The sequence below is a fragment of the Podarcis vaucheri genome (assembly GCF_965113315.1).
Source record: "Podarcis vaucheri genome assembly, chromosome: 5".
In the NCBI taxonomy this organism is placed as follows: Eukaryota; Metazoa; Chordata; class Lepidosauria; order Squamata; family Lacertidae; genus Podarcis; species Podarcis vaucheri.
In genome coordinates this window covers 95,582,056-95,603,203 of record NC_138763.1, presented here as the reverse complement: position 1 = coordinate 95,603,203, position 21,148 = coordinate 95,582,056, and the positions used below count along the sequence as shown (strand labels likewise).

At 46.4% G+C, this 21,148-nt stretch overlaps 1 protein-coding gene and 1 pseudogene across 3 annotated transcripts in view; one reads left to right on the top strand and one right to left on the bottom strand.

Moving 5' to 3' along the window:
* Nucleotides 1–21,148, top strand: part of SORBS1 (sorbin and SH3 domain containing 1) — a 211,881-nt gene that overhangs the window by 48,691 nt on the left and 142,042 nt on the right. Inside the window, exon 1 of one of the 2 annotated variants that reach the window (XM_082223036.1) lies at nucleotides 3,936–4,112. The exons of the other annotated variant lie outside the window; for it this stretch is intronic. The gene's annotated coding sequence lies outside the window, so the exon portion shown is untranslated. Of the gene's footprint in view, nucleotides 1–3,935; nucleotides 4,113–21,148 lie in introns of those variants that run through there. 2 annotated transcript variants of the gene reach the window in all.
* On the bottom strand, nucleotides 684–1,888 carry LOC309532700 (ribosome biogenesis protein NSA2 homolog; annotated as a pseudogene). Its single transcript, XR_014224717.1, has 2 exons — nucleotides 1,666–1,888; nucleotides 684–1,448 (listed from the first exon to the last, which is right to left on the bottom strand). The product of XR_014224717.1 is annotated as a ribosome biogenesis protein NSA2 homolog (transcript).

Sequence of the window (21,148 nt, the reverse complement as noted above, 5' to 3'; positions counted from 1 at the left end):
GAAAAGTCCCTTGATCCAGGGGACAATCCACATATATCTATTGGCCTATCCCAACCTCTTTTTCTTAATGGTGACTGCTCCTGCTCAGGCTGCACAGAAAAAGCAGTTTGCTTCCCGAAATTCTTTCCGATTGTACAGATAAAATATACCTGATAGAATTCTACAGGGTGTGGTATTAGTGTGCAAAAACACTCCTGATTCAGTGTTCCCCAGGCATGCACTTCCAGGTGGTGGAGATTTCAGGTTCCATCTTGGCACCCAGCCATCTTCAAGCGATCGATAACCAGGTCCAGAATGCGCCCGGCACCCGCCTAATTTCAAACACTGGATAGGGGTGTGCAGCAAACCGGGCGCCAGAGAGGCATGAATGCAGCCCAGTTCCATGGAAAACGTAGGTGGCTCATGAGAGGCCAACTACCTCCCACATGGATTTCTCTGGTTATAGAAACCTGGTGAAGGTGGGAAGAAGATTCAGCTCTCCCTTCCATTCTGGAGCAGTGATGCTGAGCAGAAGGAAGACTCAGATGTGCCTTTGACCCCCTCCCTGCTGCAGGAGCCCACATTGGAAAGGAGGAATAACTGCGCAGGTTTCCGAGCTTGAGCCCTTTAGACCTTCTCCAATTGAAGATGCTGCACTGTTGTTGCATGGGCACATTTTGCTGGGTTGTTTTTTTAATAGTTAGTTTGGGCCCACAATGGTTTCCTTTAATTGATTGTAAGGTTCAGTGAAAAACAGTTCTTGGAATCCATTTCCTGACTTCGCATACTGATGCTTTGACACAACAAGTTCTTTTTCTGCAAATGTTTTGAGGAAGTCATGGCTCTCCTTGGAAAACTAACTGTGTGTATCCAAGACTGTAAGATGCCACTTAGACAAGCAGAACTGCGTTAATGCACCCATCATTTCCTGGATTGTTGGTTACTTGTGCATATTTTCCCCAGTCGACCTTGCCTCCTTGTGTTACGAGACCAAGCTCACTCACATTCACCTCGATGACGGTACCTTTGGTAATTACCCCCAAAGATGTCTACAGAGGAGAAGAGGGATTCTTTTTTACACTAAGAATAGGTAGGCAAAAATTGGCTTTAAGTTCAGGATGTGTTACATGGGCCTTCTTGAATCGTAAACCCATTGACCGAATGAAACGTTCATATTTAGGTGGCTTTTGGGTACAGCCACCCCCAACAAAACACACTTTAGTAACCATTCTCTTCCAAGCCTCCTTCTTTCTCTTTCCTGTACGGATCACCTTGAGCACTTCTGTTTCTCCCTGAGCACAAACCTTGGGTACAGGAACCTCCTATTTCCCAGCTTTCTCATATCGCTTCTGTTTAATCATGTTGGAGAGAACTTTAGACTAACCCTCTCTGTCCAGCAGATATGCTGGCACAGCTCCTTCTGGGGTCTTGTCATCATTTTTCTGCTTGGTATTTCTCTTTTCATGCATCTTAATACAGTGGTACCTCGGGTTAAGTACTTAATTCGTTCCAGCGGTCCGTACTTAACCTGAAACTCTTCTTAACCTGAAGCACCACTTTAGCTAATGGGGCCTCCCGCTGCCGCCGCACAATTTCTGTTCTCATCCTGAAGCAAAGTTCTTAACCTGCGGTAATATTTCTGGGTTAGCGGAGTCTGTAACCTGAAGCGTATGTAACCCGAGGTACCACTGTAGTCTTTTTCATCTGTATCTTCTCTGCATGGCGCTGTTTATGATAAAGTTTAGCTTTCAGTCCAATCATTTTCTTAGCTTTTTTGAGCGTTCATGATCCTCACGGCCCTCTTTCTTCCTCTTCCTCTTCCTCTCATGGTAATCCAAACGATAACCATATCGCTTCCGATGTAACTCTATGTACTCATTTTGTGGCATGGTGCCGCGGTGCCTCGGAATCGTTTTGCTCGTTTTAAAAGCGCTTTGCAATCCTGATCGTCGGCCTTCGCCGAGCAGCCGATAAGAAGTACGAAGAGGACTGGATTTGCCAGTTTCCCGTTCCGTGCATTCATGTGCCACCTGCCTCTCATGTTTGCCCTATGCAATTCTGACAGCAGCGCTGCGGGCCTGGGCCAGCGTCAGAAACACCCACCCACACGCCATAAGTGTGTGTGCCTGCAAGCGTTTGCCCGTATCGCAAGCTGAGCCGAATGACGTTGCATACGGAAGCGCTCCCTCTGCTTTGTCGCATAATTTTCGAGCTGTGTTAAAATCGTGACTTCTAAATAACACGGTGTCTTTGTGTGTGTGTGTGTGTGCATGTGTGTGTGTGCCTGAAACAGCCACCCAAGTAAATTCATAACCATGTTGAGGCTTGGATGATTCCCTCACGTAGAATAACTTTGATTTTGTTCACAAAGGATTTCCTCCCAGTTAATATAACCTCAGCTTCACAATTGATCAGTGTGCAGCGACTACATGGGAGGGGAACCTCAGATCTGGGGGGGGGGCACACATGGCCCCCAGACCTCGTTGTTTGGCCCTTGGCTACCCCCAGGCTACCCCCGCTCGCTGGCCCTGTTCCACCCACATAAACACCTCTGTAGGTGTTTATGCCTGTCTGGACTGTTTCCTTGAACCCTGATAATTCCTCTTGCCTGCCTGGATGCAGGATAATAATAATAATAATAATAATAATAATAATAATAATTAATTAATTAATAAAGCGATAGAACATCAAACATTAAAACTTCCCCAAGATTCCCTAAGAAGGGACGCAGGTGGTGCTGTGGGTTAAACCACAGAGCCTAGGACTTGCCAATCAGAAGGTCGGTGGTTCGAATCCCCGCGACAGGGTGAGCTTCCGTTGCTCGGTCCCTGCTCCTGCCAACCTAGCAGTTTGAAAGCACGTCAAAGTGCAAGTAGATAAATAGTACCACTCCAGCGGGAAGGTAAACGGTGTTTCCGTGCGCTGCTCTGGTTCGCCAGAAGCGGCTTAGTCATGCTGGCCACATGACTCAGAAGCTGTACGCCGGCTCCCTCGGCCAATAAAGCGAGATGAGCGCCACAACCCCAAGAGTCGGGGACCCCTGACCTAATGGTCAGGGGTCCCTTTACCCCTTTACCTTAAGATTGGTGTGCTGAAAATAGCTTGCTGTACAAAGGTAAGCTTTACGCTTGTAGCCCCACCCACTTTTGAGACTGGCCCCGCCCACTCCTGGCATGCGGCCCTTGGAAGGTTGCCTGGAACGCACGGTGGCCCCTGAACTGGAAAAGTTTCCCCCTTTTTGTGCTGCATCCTCAATTAGCTTGCCTGCCCCCCCCCAATTCTTTTAACACAGAACTTTGGCTCAGCAAGTGGTGACACCCCCTTCCCGCTTTCAGAAAATGGGTTGTTTGTTTCTGAACAGCGACAGTGTTATCAGTTTTGTCATTTCGTAACAGAAGGAATGTTTATTTTAAAGCAGGTGCTCCATTCGCTGTGTGTGTTCCCAGCAAGGTAACCACCGCTGTGACCAGAGAGCTCCCCCTCTCCAAAAAACACCCCCCCAATCTCTGCAAAGCCTTTTCGATTGTGTGGACAGGAAGGAAGAACGCTGTATGGTTCTCATCCTGTCTTTGAAGGCATAACTCTCCCTCCCAGCTGGAACAGCAGACTTAGCTATTCCTGTCCCCGCCAACCTCCACAATAATATAGTTTTATAAAGTCTCCAGGCTGTGAGGTCGCACATGAAATGCGGGTCGGGGTACACAGTTGCCAGACTCGGATCCTAAAGAAAAGTCATGCTTGCAATGAGGAAGCAGAACTTTTTGAAGCCAGTGTACTTTCTGACTACTGGGAAACCGGCCTGTGTGCCAAGATCTCCAGAAGAAGCTGCTTGGACTATTCCCTTCCTTTTCGCAGCAGCTGTTTCCACTCTGTATTTTAATGAGGAGGCTGAACTTCAGCCATGGGGGAAGGATTTCCCCCTAATGGCACCCCCCTCCTGCAGCTAGTAGAGGGCTTTGCTTGCATTTCATGTTCTTTGCTTGCATTATGCAAATGCCTTTGACTGCGCACTTCCAAAAAAAGGAAAACACTGCGCTCTCCGTCAGTTGCATTCCGGATTACCAGCAATGTTGGGGCTTTCCCCTCCAACTTTCTGTGGACTCTTAATTTCAATGTGCCGTTGACCTTGCCAAGTGAGTATTTAAAACTTCCCAAGGTTTGAATTAGTCTTTTTTTTAAAAAAAAAAAAAGTTCTTCAGTGAAAATGGGATTTCCTCCGCATTTGAAGACAGATTCAGTTGGAACTGTTGCATATAATCTTTCCGGCAAAGTTAACTCTTAAATCCCTACTACCTTCTGTGGAGTCTTTCTAGTGCATTTAACAAGTTTTACTGGCAGAAGGTAAACAGGGCTAAAGGGTAGATCATCAGCAGTTTTCTTTCTTTGTGTTGTAATAATGAAATGTGGATGCAAATCTGTTAAAGCCCACAGAGTAGCCAAGATTGCAGATGTTAATCTGGGGCTCAGGTTTCTTTGTGCAGTTAACGGTTTTATGTGCATTATTTGCTCAGTGCCAAATCAGGTTTGGTTGCTTGTAGGGAAAGCTACTGGTGATGCAACCCTCAGTATACTTTCCCATGAGTAAGAGCAGCTGAACATATGGGATACTTCTGAGGGAGCACACATAGATCAGGCTGCACATATCTTCTGTAATTTCGTCAAACTTCATAGCCAGTTAGTAGATATTTTATTCCTTTGTGTGTTTACCATGTCGGAGCAAAACTGAGAAAACTGTGGAAGCAGCGATTCTCTTTCATGATAGTTCTAGAGTACATTAGCTAAATTCAGCAAATAGCAAAATACTCCCTAGAGAATATTGAGAAGCAGCTCAGTTATTCTCCTTTTGTTGTTGTTGTCTTGCGGTTGATGTGTATATTGATGAAAGAGGGATTTTGAAAAGGGACAACTTTGATATTCTGTGTTTTACTAATTTGGAAAACATTCCTGATTGATACTTTTCTCAAAAAGTCAATTTCTGTAGGATTATGTTCCACTCTTTCAACCAAACTGCAGCGTGCGTCATTTGCAGCAGGGAAAAAAATGTGTAGGCGTCTGGTTTGAAACCCTTTTGATTTCCCCCCCACCAACCCCCCCCCCACCACTTTACATAAAAGTCATTGCATATGAGAATGATGAAGCAATGCAGGGAAGTGCCATATGTTCAGTTTAGTTTACAGCTATTTTAAAATTATCACCCTTCCCACACACAAATCCATTGCTTGAAGTGTAATGTGTCGGTCCCCAACTCTGCAAAATTTCCAGACTGGTGGTGATGCCTGAATGTGGCAGCAAGCATGTTGATGTGGTTGTTTGAAGAGCTGGAGGAAAGAGGTAGCAGATGGATAGGGATGGCATTGGTACTGGAACCAGAAAGGTAGTGCTGCTCCTTCGTGGTCCCCTGTGGCCACCATTATGTTTTAATTCAGACCCACTATTCAGAACAAGATTACCGTATTTTTTGCTCTATAAGACTCACTTTTTCCCTCCTAAAAAGTAAGGGGAAATGTGTGTGCATCTTATGGAGCGAATGCAGGCTGCGCAGCTATCCCAGATGCCAGAACAGCAAGAGGGATCGCTGCTTTCACTGCGCAGCGATCCCTCTTGCTGTTCTGGCTTCTGAGATTCAGAATATTTTTTTTCTTGTTTTCCTCCTCCAAAAACTAGGTGCGTCTTGTGGTCTGGTGAGTCTTATAGAGCGAAAAATATGGTATAATATTCAGAGTGCCAAGCACGCTTCTGTTCTCTTCAACACTGATCTAAATTAAGGGCCAAACCAGACATAATGTTGAACATGGCTTTGCATTTACAGTGGTACCTCAGTTTATGAACTTAATCCGTTCCAGAGGTCCGTTCTTAAACTGCAACTGTTCTTAAACCGAGGCACGCTTTCCCTAATGAGGCCTCCCGGCGCCGGTGCCCGTCCACTGTTCGGATTCCATTCTTAGACTGAGGTAAAGTTCTTAAACCAAGACACTAGTTCCGGTTTTGCGGAGTTCATAAACCGACTCGTTCTTAAACAGGACTGTTCTTAAGCTGAGGTACCACTGTAATGTGGATATTCCTTTTAAAATGTAAACGGCAACCAGTGGCGGGGGAATGATACATTTCCGTAGTTGGTGCCAAAGGGAGATTTCCTCTTGCTGAAAAAGCAGCTTTCAAGGAACAATCTTCTGTAGTAGGTAAGGACAGGGTTTACACCAGGGGTCAGCAGACTTTTTCAACAGGGGGCCGGTCCACTGTCCCTCAGACCTTGTGGGGGGCTGGACTATATTTTGAGGGCGAATGAACAAATTCCTAGGCCCCACAAATAACCCAGAGATGCATTTTAAATAAAAGCACATGTTCTACTCATGTAAAAACACCAGGCAGGCCCCACAAATAATCCAGAGGTGCATTTTAAATAAAAGGACACATTCTACTCATGTAACAACACTTGGGCCAGATTTAAAAGGTGATTGGGTTAGATCCGGCCCCCGGGCCTTAAATTGCCTACCCATGGTTCACACCCTTCCCACTTGCTATGACCCCAGTAGCGCTAAGCCTTTCCACCAGCTGTTATTTGCATTTAATGCACACACATTTGAAATTGTATCTGGTTTAGCCTTGAGGGTAAGTTGGTCGAAAGGGATTTTAGTTCGAGGGTTTCAAAGGTCTTGTTGCATCTGCTTCGACGGGAGTCCTGAAAATATGGTCCTATTCCATCCGGAAAAACACTGTTAACTCGCAAGTAAATGTAGGCAGGCATATTGAGTGAGGCGTGTCCTATACTTGCAGCAAATAAGGCAATGTGCTACTGCATCTGAGGAAAAACAACATTTTGGCTATTTCTGCACCGCATTGCTGACTCTCGCATGAGTTGCCCTTAGTGAATACAAAGTTTCTTTCTCCTAAGGTCTAGCCCAGAATGGCCTGATCTGACTGGAAGCAAGTTCTTCAAGTTCCCAAGCAGAAAACAAAACTTCCAGTATCGAAGCACCATTATACAAATAAACGGCACAACCACACCTACTGTTTCACAGGTCTGGTTGCATCACCTCAAAAAGGATATATTTGGGGAAGGTTCAGGGGGAAAAGCAGGCAAAATTATAAAGGGGATGAAACTGCTTCCTTCTGGGGAAAAGTTAGAAATTTGGTTCTTTTTAGTTTAAGAGAAAAGGCAAAAAAGAGGTGAAGTGATGGAAGTTCGTAAAATTTTCTCCTCAGTGCTAGAAGTCAAGGACATGCAATGAAACTGAATATTGGAAGACTGAGCGAAGACCAAAAGGAAGCACTTATTCCTGCAGCACCCAGTTTAAACTATGGCATTGGCTTCCATGAGATGACCACCAATTTGAACAGGGTTTAAAAGAGGGGAGTGCTGTTCCTCACAAGTTCTGCTTCCAAGCTTCTCCTGGGCATCTAGATGCCAGGGAGTGGGCAGAGGAGGAAATGGTGAAGACCCATCCTGACCCCTTCCAGGGAGGAGGAAGAGGAAGACAGTATAGATTGACAACAGGGGTTTGAGGGAGGTAGCAGCTCAGAGGCAGATGAGGGGGAAAGCTGGGAAATCATGAGAGAGCCAGAACAACACCCAGCTGACATGTTGTTATTAGAAAGCATTCCATCTCCCAGAACCCGGCGAGCCTTAAAAGTAGGAGAGCAAAGAGCTCAGAGACAGAGGGCACATAGCAGCACCCATAGAGGAGATGATGATGATGACGAATGAGGAGGTGGGAGAGATAGGGGGTAGAGAGTCACTCGGGACAACGCTGTGGCATTTGCCCGTTCTTTTGAAAATGCCTATACAGTGGTACCTCGGGTTACATACGCTTCAGGTTACATACGCTTCAGGTTACAGATTATTATTATTATTTATTTATTCCACCTGAGGTTGACCACAAATACAAAATCTGCCTGTTATCTGGGTCCTTGTTGTGGTGACCATTCAAGACTGCAGTGGGCATTGCTTGGAAACAGCTCAATAAAGGCATTTCTTAAGGACACTGGCAAGAGTTTGGCCAGATAACTAGCTCTAAAATGCTCTGTTTACAAGAGTGGATACCAAGGGGAAATTTGGGTGTTCTTTGTAAATTCTACTTTGGATTGGGGGGGTCAAGATTGCAAGTGGAACGGGATATGAGATTAGAAGCAAGGGAGAAGAGACTAGAGGTCATGAGGAAAAATTAGGATCAGGAGTTAGGAAAGAGGGAGAAAATTTGATTGGCGTCTGAACGGCTGGACTAACTTGAAATTGCACAAAAGGGCATAATGTATCTTTCCTCAACCTATTTTTAGAAGTCAGTTAAAGTTTAGGAAGCAGAAAATCTAGGCAGACCGAGTTAGCACAAACTGTCCCATTGCTGCTTTCGCTTGGCTATGGTTCTTAGCAGATATACAGTGAGATGAGTTCTGAAATGATTTCCCCCACTGTTTCTTGGTCATCGTCTGTCTGGAACCACAACATGGATTTATTTGACTTCTTCTTGCTTCAGTTTCTGGAACCCCTCCTATCTGGCTGGCACTACTGCCTGGAGCAGAATACTCTGGCTGTAATGAAGTCCTCCTATTGCTAGGTTTTCATTACCTTTGGCACAACAGTGTGCCAAAGAGCATGGTCATGACTAGAGAAATCATAGGTAAAGGTAAAGGGACCCCTGACCAGGTCCAGTCGTGACCGACTCTGGGGTTGTGGTGCTCATCTCGCTTTATTGGCCGAGGGAGCCGGCATACAGCTTCCGGGTCATGTGGCCAGCATGACTAAGCCGCTTCTGCCGAACCAGAGCAGCGCACAGAAACACCGTTTACCTTCCTGCTGGAGTGGTACCTATTTATCTACTTGCACTTTGATGTGCTTTCGAACTGCTAGGTTGGCAGGAGCAGGGACTGAGCAACGGGAGCTCACCCTGTCGTGGGGATTCAAACCGCCGACCTTCTGATTGGCAAGTCCTAGGGTCTGTGGTTTAACCCACAGCACCACCCACGTCCCATAGGGAAATCATAGAATTGCAGAATTGGAAGAGAACACAAGGGTCATCTAAGCCAACCCCCAGAAATGCAGGAATCTGTTGCCCAACGTGGAACTTGAACCCACTACCCAGAGATTAAGAGTCTTGCACACTACCGACTGAGCTATCCTAGGAACATGCATGAAGTTTGTGTTTTATTAAATTGCTTTTGAAGTATCATGTAATTCATTTTTTCATGCCCTCGCTGAAATGAGTGTACACTGAGTGAGATTCTGCAAGGATTAGGATGCTGTATTATTTCCAAAATATATTTTCTTGGTGTGTTTTTTTGGTGGGGGGGTAGTAAATCCTGCCATGGATTCTCCTTTTCACATACACATATATTGTGTGCCTACAAAATGATGTAAAAAAAGATGTAAAATCTGTAACCTGATTACTGGTTACGTGGCTGGAAGTCAAGTTACAAAACATGCATCGGTTTTTTTAAAAAAGAGTTATGAAATCTTATGAAGGAGCAAGGGGATTACGAAAGCAAAAGAGCTGTGAAGGGGGACCAGCTGAATAACTGGTGCAAAATGAATGGAGCGGGCCGACGCCGCAAATGATTATATCCCCAGTCATGACCTTTTGCTATATTGACAGTTGTTAAGTACCTGAGCCATTATATATTATTATAATAATATAATAATAATTTATTATTGTACCCCGCCCATCTGGCTGGCCACTCTGGGCGGCTTCCACAAAGACCAAAAATACACTAATATGCCATACATTAAAAACTTCCCTGAACAGGGCTGCCTTAAGATGTCTTCTGAATGTCAGGTAGTTGTTTATCTCTTTGACATCTGATGGGAGGGCATTCCACAGGGCGGGTGCCACTACCGAGAAGGCCCTCTGCCTGGTTCCCTGTATCTTTGCTTCTCGCAATGAGGGAACCAACAGAAGGCCCTCGGCACTGGACCTCAGCGTCCGGGCAGAACGATGGGGGTGGAGACGCTCCTTCAGGTCTACTGGGCCGAGGCCATTTAGGGCTTTAAAGGGCAACACCAACACTTTGAATTGTGCTCGGAAACGTACTGGGAGCCAATGTAGGTCTTTCAAGACTGGTGTTATATGGTCTCGGCAGCCAACCCCAGTCACCAGTCTAGCTGCCGCATTCTGGATTAGTTGTAGTTTCCGGGTCACCTTCAAAGGTAGCCCCATGTAGAGCGCATTGCATTGGTCCAAGCGGGAGATTACTAGAGCATGCACGACTCTGGCAAGACAGTAGGCGGGCAGGTAGGGTCTCAGCCTGTGTACCAGATGGAGCTAGTAGACAGCTGCCCTGGATGCAGAATTGACCTGCGCCTCCATGGACAGCTGTGAGTCCAAAATGACTCCCAGGCTGTGCACCTGGTCCTTCAGGAGCATAGAATCATAGAATCATAGAGTTGGAAGAGACCACAAGGGCCATCGAGTCCAACCCCCTGCCAAGCAGGAAACACCATCAGAGCACTCCTGACATATGGTTGTCAAGCCTCTGCTTAAAGACCTCCAAAGTAAGAGACTCCACCACACTCCTTGGCAGCAAATTCCACTGTTGAACAGCTCTCACTGTCAGGAAGTTCTTCCTAATGTTTAGGTGGAATCTTCTTTCTTGTAGTTTGGATCCATTGCTCCGTGTCCGCTTCTCTGGAGCAGCAGAAAACAACCTTTCTCCCTCCTCCATGTGACATCCTTTTATATATTTGAACATGGCTATCATATCACCCCTTAACCTCCTCTTCTCCAGGCTAAACATGCCCAGCTCCCTTAGCCGTTCCTCATAAGGCATTGTTTCCAGGCCTTTGACCATTTTGGTTGCCCTCCTCTGGACACGTTCCAGTTTGTCAGTGTCCTCCTTGAATTGTGGTGCCCAGAACTGGACACAGTACTCCAGGTGTGGTCTGACCAGAGCAGAATACAGTGGCACTATTACTTCCCTTGATCTAGATGCTATACTCCTATTGATGCAGCCCAGAATTGCATTGGCTTTTTTAGCTGCCGCGTCACACTGTTGGCTCATGTCAAGTTTGTGGTCAACCAAGACTCCTAGATCCTTTTCACATGTACTGCTCTCAAGCCAGGTGTCACCCATCTTGTATTTGTGCCTCTCATTTTTTTTGCCCAAGTGCAATACTTTACATTTCTCCCTGTTAAAATTCATCTTGTTTATTTTTGCCCAGTTCTCTAATCTGTCAAGGTCGTTTTGAAGTGTAATCCTGTCCTCTGGGGTGTTAGCCACCCCTCCCAGTTTTGTGTCATCTGCAAATTTGATCAGGATGCCCTTGAGTCCATCATCCAAGTCGTTGATAAAGATGTTGAATAAGACCGGGCCCAAGAGAGAACCCTGTGGCACCCCACTAGTCACTCTTCTCCAGGATGAAGAGGAACCATTGATGAGCACCCTTTGGGTTCGGTCAGTCAGCCAGTTACAAATCCACTGAGTGGTAGCATAGTCAAGACCGCATTTTACCAGCTTCTTTACAAGAATATCATGGGGCACCTTGTCAAATGCCTTGCTGAAATCAAGGTAGGCTACATCCACTGCGTTCCCTTCAGGACCAGGGAGTCCTCCACACCAGCCCGCCCCCTGTCCCCCCAAAACAGTGCTTCTATCTTGTCAGGATTTAACCTCAATCCATTATATGGTGAGATGTGTTGCAACTAGCTCATAGGAAAGCTGCACAAGATTATGTCAATTGGCTGCCAGCCTCGATTTGTCCATGCTGTCTATCACAAGGCCAGTGGCGAATGACAGGTGCACACATTGCAGCGCGTCCGTCTTCCAGCATCCCAGGGCATTCCATCGCAGATCCTGCTAAAGTTCAGGAGGATATGCAGATCTCTCTAAATGCCACATGCATTCTGGAGGATAATTAAGCAGGACTTCCCTACCTAAACGAACCACTTTCCCCCTCTTCGTGCTGACAGCTAGAAGCTCCTATTAATGTGCCACAATGTTGCTTGGGAAGATGTCTCTATGCAGCTCAGAGTGTTGGGACCCGGGCAGAAGCATACCCAAGGATATGCAGTTCCTCTCACCATCCTTTCTTGTCAAGAGATTGCTTACCAGGCAACAAAGCTGCTGCTATATTAGGGATCAAAGAATGTGGCCGAAGGGCTCTCCACAAAACCGCGTACCAAAGAGCTAACCCTGCAACTATTTATTCCCAAATAAAAGTTGTTGTTGAATGGAATCGCAGTAGTTGCCAAAGACCTTCTTAATAAGAAGACCAGTTTGCAAACTTCTCAATGCCTGCTAAAAACCTTTTTGTTCAGGCGTGTCCCTTTATTATGTACATTCGTTCTTTAAACAGCTGATTTTATCTGTATTTTGATAACTTTATTGTGTTTACTCTTTCAAGGTCTGTTTTCGGCGATAATTTTAAATGAATATTTTATGCCATTTTATGTAAACTGCCTAATGGCTTTTATTTTTATTTTTATTAAGCATTGTATAAATCTTGTTAAACAAACAACTGAATAAAATTTCTGCTTCAGGCCGCCAGGGAATGGCAGGGATGGTATTAGCAATCATGCTAAAGCCCAGCATAGAACCCAAACCAAATTTGCACCTTGGACCGGCACTTAGCTCCACCTAGGTTGATACCCATAATCCAGACCCTTTTCAGGAAAATCTGCTGAAGAATAGTTGAGTTGTTTCCTGCTTGGCAGGGGGTTGGACTCGATGGCCCTTGTGGTCTATTCCAACTCTATGATTCTATGATTCTAAAGCAGTTCAAACATGTTGTATTGAGGCGTGATAGTCTTGTATTTACCAACTCCCCTTCCCCCTCCTCACTCAGAACATATAATAATAATAATAATAATAATAATAATAATAATAATAAAAGATCAATAATGGGGCTTGTTATGCAGCCCAGGAAAAAGGAGGCAAAAGGTTTCATTTATGGAAACCACCACAAAGAATGTTGATTTTGACAGACTCAAAACTACAATGCTGTTCCTTCGAGATAACTGGAAGGTGAAAACATTGCAAAGGCAAGTGTTGTTTTTTCCATCTTGGAGTTGCTTCTGGGGAAGAGCAACTTAGCTTCAAGTTGAAGAAGAACTGAGGAGGAACATCTCATCCTTTATCTCTGTTCCTGTCAGCTCCCTCAGCCAGTAAAGCGAGATGAGCGCCACAACCCCAAAGTCATTCACGACCGGACTTAACTGTCAGGGGTCCTTTACCTTTACCTTTTTAGAAACAGAACATCAAGAATCCTTTAACAGCTTCTCCACTCATCATGAAAGAAAGAGATAAAAAGCTTCTTGTGGCATGGACTTCAGGCAAGCATCCATGTTTCAGTATTCAGAAGTGAAGGCACGTAGTTATCTTACTGCACACCTATCCACAATAATAGCATTATACAATTGTAGAGTCCAACCCCCTGCAATGCAGGAATCTCAGCTAAAGCATCCATGACAGATGGCCACCCAACCTCTCCTTCAAAACCTCCTGAAGGAGCGTCTCCACCCCCATCGTTCTACCCGGACACTGAGGTCCAGCGCCGAGGGCCTTCTGGCGGTTCCCTCCCTGCGAGAAGCAAAGCTACAGGCAACCAGGCAGAGGGCCTTCTCGGTAGTGGCGCCCATCCTGTGGAATGCCCTCCCATCAGATGTCAACGAGAGCAACAACTATCAGACTTTTAGAAGACATCTGAAGGCAGCCCTGTTTAGGAAAGCTCTTAATGTCTGATGCATTACTGTATTTTAATATTTTATTGGAAGCTGCCCAGAGTGGCTGGGGAAGCCCAGCCAGATGGGCAGGGTAGAAATAATAAATTATTATTATTATTAATAACAATTACTCCAAGGAAGGAGAGAGTCCACTAACTTCTGAGGGACTTCTTTCCAATGTCGAACTGCTCTTACAGTCGGAAAGTCGGAAAGTTTTGTCAGAATCTCCTTTCTTGTTTCTTGTAAGTTGAAGCCATTGTTTCAGACCCTGCCCTCCGGAGCAGGAGAAAACAAGCTTGTTTCCTCTTCTATGTGACAGCCTTGAAATATTTGAAGATAGGTAAAGGTAAAGGGACCCCTGACCATTAGGCCCAGTCGTGACTGACTCTGGGGTTGCGGCGAGGGAGCCGGCGTACAGCTTCCGGGTCATGTGGCCAGCATGACTAAGCCGCTTCTGGCAAACCAGAGCAGCGCACGGAAACGCCGTTTACCTTCCCGTCGCAGTGGTACCAATTTATCTACTTGCACTGGTGTGCTTTCGAACTGCTAGGTTGGCAGGAGCAGGGACCAAGCAACGGGAGCTCACCCCATCGCGGGGATTCAAACCGCCGACCTTCTGATCGGCAAGTCCTAGGCTCAGTGGTTTAACCCACAGCATCACCCGCGTCCCTTTTGAAGGTGGAAACACTCTATTTTTCTGTGTGAGCAGCCTCCTTCCACTATCTTTAGTGGCAGTCGGAGACTGATCTCCTCATTCATGGTGCCCCAGTTATGGAATAATCTTCCGGGGGTGGGGTGGGGTGTCTCACCTGGCACCTACCGTATTTTTCGCACTATAGGACACACTTTTTCCCCTCCAAAAATGAAGGGCAAATGTGCGTGCGTCCTATGGTGCGAATGCAGGCTTTCGCTGAAGCCTGGAGAGCGAGAGGGGTCGGTGCGCACCGACCAATCTCGCTCTCCAGGCTTCAGGAGAGCCCCACCGCCAGCCCCACAAGCAGCGCGCCCTTCCCGCTGTCCCCCGACTTGGTTAGAAGGCTGGCGGGGGGGAGCCTGGTTTTGCGGGAGGCGGGGGAATCCCCCCGCCTCCCAGGAAAGCCAGGAGAAGCCGTGCAGCCCTTTTAAAAGGCGCGCGGCTTCCTGCCTCCCAGGAAAGCCAGGAGAAGCCGCGATCTCTTTAAAGGGTTTGCACGGCTTCTGCGGGCTTTTGGGAGAGGTGAGGGAATCCCCCCACCTCCCAGTAAAGCCAGGAAAGCCCTGTGCAGCCCCTCCGCCAAGGAGAGGCTGTACGGGGCTAAAGGGGAAGCCAAAACAGCGAGCGGGATCCATCCCGCTCGCTGCCTTGGCTTCCTCCATAGCTGCGCGCAACCCCTCTGCCAAGGAGAGGCTGCACGGGGCTATGGATTCTTTAGCCCCACGCAGCCTCTCCCGGGAGGGAGAGGCTGCACGGGGCTAGGGGAAGCCAAAACAGCGAGCGGGATCCATCCCGCTCGCTGCCTTGGCTTGATCCATAGCTGCACGCAACCCCTCCGGCAGGGAGAGGTTGTGTGCAGCCTGTACGCTGCTCTTTGGGGCTGCGGGGGGGGGGGGAAGATTTTTTTTCTTGAATTCCCCCCCTAAAAACTGGGTGCGCCCTATGGTCCGGTGCGCCCTATGGTGCGAAAAATATGGTAATTTGTTGCCACTTTGGTTTCTGGTTAACACATTTCTTAGGCATTCAAATACATGTTTCATCTCTGATATTGGTTTATGCTGTTCTGCCAGTGCCGTTTCCATTCTCCTTCTGCTGCATCAAAATTCTGCTGCGTCTTGCCTCATGGTGCAGCCACCTCTAAACGTACACTAAAGGACATTACTCACTCTGGTCTTGTATACACCACTGGCCAAAATTGTGGAAACCTTTAGGGGAAAGTGTGTTTCTGAGGTTTGACGGCTCATAACACCATTTTTGGGGGGTAGGGGAGTAATACCATAAAATTATATATCTGTGGAAAGATAATTTAATGAAGAATGTAATACAACAAAGTTTGTTCAATTATCTGTATTCTATCAAAAGCTATAGCCAAATCACCAGAAAAAATGAAGCACAGCTTGCTTAGGTTGATATGCAGTATCATTTGAATGTAGCCAATGAGCATGAGTGTTTAGAAAGTCAATCAGGTAAAGGTAAAAGGTAAAGGTAAAGGACCCCTGACAGTTAAGTCCAGTCATGAATGACTCTGGGGTTGCGGCGCTCATCTCGCTTTACTGGCTGAGGGAGCCGTCGTTTGTCCGCAGACAGTTTTTCCGGGTCATGTGGCCAGCATGACTAAGACTCTGGTGAAACCAGAGCAGTGCACGGAAATGCCGTTTACCTTCCCACTGGAGCGGTACCTATTTATCTACTTGCACTGGTATGCTTTCAAACCGCTAGGTTGGCAGGAGCTGGGACTGAGCAATGGGAGCTCACTCCGTTGCAGGGAATCGAACTGCCGACCTTCCTAGGCTCAGTGGTTTAGACCACAGCACCGCCCGCATTATGAGCCATCAAATCTCGGAAATACACTTTCTCCAAAAGGTTTCCACAATTTTTGCTGTGTGTGTGTGTGTGTGTGTGTGTGTGTGTGTGTGTGTGTATGGAAAACCACATACACAAAAATGGTCCTGAAATATTCAGGAAGGAACCCTTGCTTCTGCTAACAACTGTTTGCATCTTATTCTCTGAGAGCGGGCGTGGGAATAGAAAGGAACCAGCCATTACTGACCTGCTTGACATGCAACTGTGAGAAATTTGATGGATGGCTGCGTGGGAGCAAATGGTGCTTTGCAATAAATGTTAGAGCTGGACAGGAACCCGTTAGTCAAAGTTACTGTACTACTCTAGACCTTGATGCTTCACATTGCTTTATTACCACTCTGTGTCCTGTAGCTCCATTTTTATTGATCACAGACCCTCAGCACCAAGTTAGGAAAGCACAATGCTTTTTGCTTTTATTTTTCTTGATTTTCATTCTTCGGCCGTGAATGTTCAAACAGGAAATATAGCCGGCAGAAGGGAGCTCGTCCATTGCTGTTTCTTTGGTAAGCACATCTTGTGCTTTTAAGAATTGTGTGACGGATAATGAGAGGCGAAACTAGAAGCGGCCCCGGACTTTTTGAAATGATTCCGTGCTGATTTCTGAGGCTGCCTCTCTGACCGAAGTGTAGTTTAGTCTGTTGCTTGTGGGCTCCCCAGGGACATCACAAAGGCCATGGAGACTAGAAAACGCTGGACTTCTTTAATCTCTGGGAGAAGCTTTGGAAGAGCGATCCGAAAGTTTACAGCATGTTATTCTTCGAAAGAGAACTACTTGAAAATGGTATTTAACTCCGAGCAGGCTTGCTAAAATGTATAAGACTAAATCAGATAAGTGCTGGAGATGCAAAGAGGTTGAGGGAATGTTCTTTCTTATGTGGTGGACCTGTAAAAGGGTAAAAGAGTATTGGGAAATAATCCGCAATAAAATGAAAAACATGTTTAGAAGCACTTTCCCCCAAAAAAACCAGAGTCCTTTTTGTTGGGGATCATTCAGAGGGAAATTCCCAGGTGTCAGAAAAGACTATTTATGTATGCCACCACTGCGGCCTGTATTTTGTTAGCCCCAAAATGGAAAAAGAACAAGGTCCCAACTAAAGAAGAATGGCAACTGAAACTGATGGAATATGCGCAGCTTGTGGACCTAATGTATAGAATAAGGGAACAAGAAGAACATACGTTTGAAGAAGATTGGAAAATGTTTATTGAATATATGCAGGTGGGGGTAATTGTGTACACTTGAAAACATTGGCAGCATTCAGATAAATTCAACAGTGTAAACAAGTTTTGATGGATGCATTAATGGAATACTGAATGGTTTAGTTTATGTAAAATCTGCAGGGATTTATGATATGCAAAATGAACCATGGAAAGAGAAGAAGGGAAGTCATTGACATTTTAGGATTGTTTAAATGAATATTCTAAAGTATAAAACAGAAAATTTAATAAAGATTAGATTATTATATTATTATTATTATTATTATTATTATTATTATTATTATTATTATTTATTTATTTATACCCCGCCCATCTGGCTGGGCTTCCCCAGCCACTCTGGGCGGCTTCCAAAAGAATATTAAAATGCTATAATACATCAAACATTAAAAGCTTCCCGAAACAGGGCTGCCTTCAGATGTCTTCTAAAAGCCTGGTAGTTATTGTTCTCTTTGACATCTGGTGGGAGGGCGTTCCACAGGGAGGGCGCCACTACCGAGAAGGCCCTCTGCCTGGTTCCCTGTAACTTGGCTTCTCGCAGTGAGGGAACCGCCAGAAGGCCCTCGGTGCTGGACCTCAGTGTCCGGGTAGAACGATGGGGGTGGAGACGCTCCTTCAGATGATAGATAGATAGATAGATAGATAGATAGATAGATAGATAGATGTAGAAGATACTGGACTTCAAGGGGCCTTTGGGGTTGACCCACCAGGGCTCTTATGTTCAGTTGGAAGTAAAACCTATGCTCAATGACATGTATATCACCTAGAAGAAGGAACTCTGAATGCAGTGTGTTGAATCCAGTGATGACTTTGCCTTGTCAAAAAGTGCTTCTGTTCGTGCAAGCCAGGACACTATGTTTTTCCTCATCTTCCTGCAAACATGCCCGTTATTGATTTCTGCGGATGTTAGGCCTTTGGTGGTGGGCTGCAAAAATGCCTAACTCTTCTTGCCATGCCTGTGTGAAATTAGCCAGCAGAGGGTGCTTTCTTCTTTGAACAGTTTATGCTCTACGTGGCAGTGGAGTTTCTCTGGGTCTCTGGCCGTGATCTTGCCTCTGAGAAAGGAGCCTATGGCATGATGCAACACCTTTTCAGGTGCAGTGTTGGGGTGTCCCCAATAGGGCAGTGGGATCAGCCGTCTTTCCACACAGTGTACCTGAGCAGGGCCGGATTTAGGTTTGATGAGGCCCTAAGCTACCGAAGGTAATGGGGCCCTTTATATGTCCAGCTGTATATGTTGTTGCTGGGTTTTTGTGTGTTGAGTATATGCTATATGGTAATTTATGGACCTAATAGGTATCTCAAGCCATTTGCACATGCAGAATGTAAAGTAAAGGGGCCCCTGACCATTAGGTCGAGTCGTGACCTACTCTGGAGTTGTGGCGCTCCTCTCGCTTTATTGGCCGAGGGAGCCGGCGTACAGCTTCCGGGTCATGTGGCCAGCATGACTAAGCCGCTTCTGGCGAACCAGAGCAGTGCACGGAAACGCCATTTACCTTCCCACGAGAGCGGTACCTATTTATCTACTTGCACTTTGACATGCTTTCGAACTGCTAGGTGGGCAGGAGCAGGGACCAAGCAATGGGAGCTCACCCCGTCATGGGGATTCAAAACGGCGACCTTCTGATCAGCAAGTCCTAAGCTCTGTGGTTTAACCCACAGTGCCACCCGCATCCCTCATGCAGAATGTAGGCACCATGTATATAGAAATGATCAAACCAGTGATATTTTAGGGAGCAGGCTAGCAGGCGGGGCCCATGACTTACATCATAGGAGCCTACACAACACAAAACACTGTTGCTGTATGTCGGTTTTATTTTATTTGTTTTTTATCTTATATTTTGGAAATGTACATCCAGTTTTGTCTCCCTTTAAACTTTTTTGGGGCCCCCATGAGAGTGGGGCCCTAAGCTATAGCTTGTTTAGCTTATACGTAAATCTAGCACTGCACCTGAGAGATACTTTGGGTGCATCAACACTTTTGCTTCTCTGAAAGGTTTTCTCTTTTCCTGGGAAAACCTGCTCTTTACCACTGGAGCAGACATCAGTCGAGTTTTCTGCAGATGGATGTTTGCTCCAGTTCGGCAGTAAAGAATGGGTTTTCCTGGGGGGAAGGGGCAGGGCAAATGGAAAACCGCTCAGATCCGTTGCCCAGAAAGCATGGAGCGCATGGAAAACCTCTTGGAGCTTTCTCGGCACAAGTGAAGAGTGGACAAGCTTTCACTGGCCATGGCTCTCCAAGGTTTCTGATGGCGTTCATGCACAGTCCTTGCCAGGGATTAAATTTGCAGCTCTCCAAATGCTCTGTCACTGAACTCCCCTAGCCATGGCTGGGAGAAGGCACTGCTGCTTACCGTATTTTTCGCTCTATAAGACACACCAGACCACAAGACGCACCTAGTTTTTGGAGGAGGAAAACAAGAAAAAAAATATTCTGAATCTCAGAAGCCAGAACAGCAAGAGGGATCGCTGTGCAGTGAAAGCAGCAATCCCTCTTGCTGTTCTGGCTTCTGGGATAGCTGCGCAGCCCGCATTCGCTCCATAAGACGCACACACATTTCCCCTTACTTTTTAGGAGGGGGAAAAGTGAGTCTTATAGAGCAAAAAATATGGTACTTGTTACACACCCAGTTCCCCTGCCCTTGAAATTCTTAAAAACTTGGGTAATTTTTAGCAGCCCTGGGTGTGCCTTGCCCACACCCTGCAAATGTCCTAAATTTTCTCTCTTGCCCACAGAGATGTGTTATTTTGAAACGTGTGGAAAACAAAAGGGGAGGCGTTGGTAGGTCAAGGCAATATTCGCACTGGGAGCGGATGGTGCGAATCGAGACAGATTCTTGCCTGCGGGCTTACGCTCTAAATGGACACAAAATGCAGGAGAAGGGGAGAGATTGGAAAGTGAAAGAAATGAGCGAGAGTTCAGATTTTGAAAGGTCGAGTCGCAGCAGAGGAAATACAGGACAAACTGCGTCCTGTATCGAATCAGTAGCATTTCGCACTGAAGTAAGGGACAATCCTGTATTATCGGTGGCTGTTCATCCAACAGCCGGAGGGGAACAAGACTGTTTGCAATGCATCCATTTGCGCTGGCTGCAAAAGGAGAGGTTGAATTGCTGCAGCAGAACAAGTCTGTTTGCAGTCCAAGTCTGTGTTTGCATTGCCTATATTTACTTTGGGTCAGGAGAGAGCTGTTGTGCCCAGCGCTTAGCAGAGCGGCAGCAGAAATAAGGAGGGTCTTTTTGCAGGTGAAGTATGACATTCACTTGGGTCAGGAACAGGAAGCTGTGCTCGGCACTTGGCGGAACAGCGGCAGTGAATGAAACTTAACGAAACGCATTTGCAGTTTGCCTTGGGTCAGGATTCAGGAGGGAAGAAGCGATGGCGCTTGGCCCCATCATCTATCAAGGACGGCAGCGGGAGGCATGGAAATCGAGGGGGGGGAGATGGGACAGGTTTTATAGGGCCCATAAAATTGAGAGACAGGAGGATTTGTCACTGAACACAGCTCTGTGTCAAGCACTGGGAGCAAGAGGAACTGGCTTTTTTATACTTGATACTGGGCTGGGAGAAAGGGGTGATGGCAAATGGAGGTGGAGAGACAGAGAGGGTGCCTTGAAACCTGGAGTTTGCGCCTAGCAAACATCAGAGGTTGGGTGAAAGGGAGCTTGTGTTTTCTGTACTCAGGCACCGGCACGAGACAGTAACCAGGAGCAGGGGGTGTGGAGCTTAAAACTGGACTGTGTTATGGGTG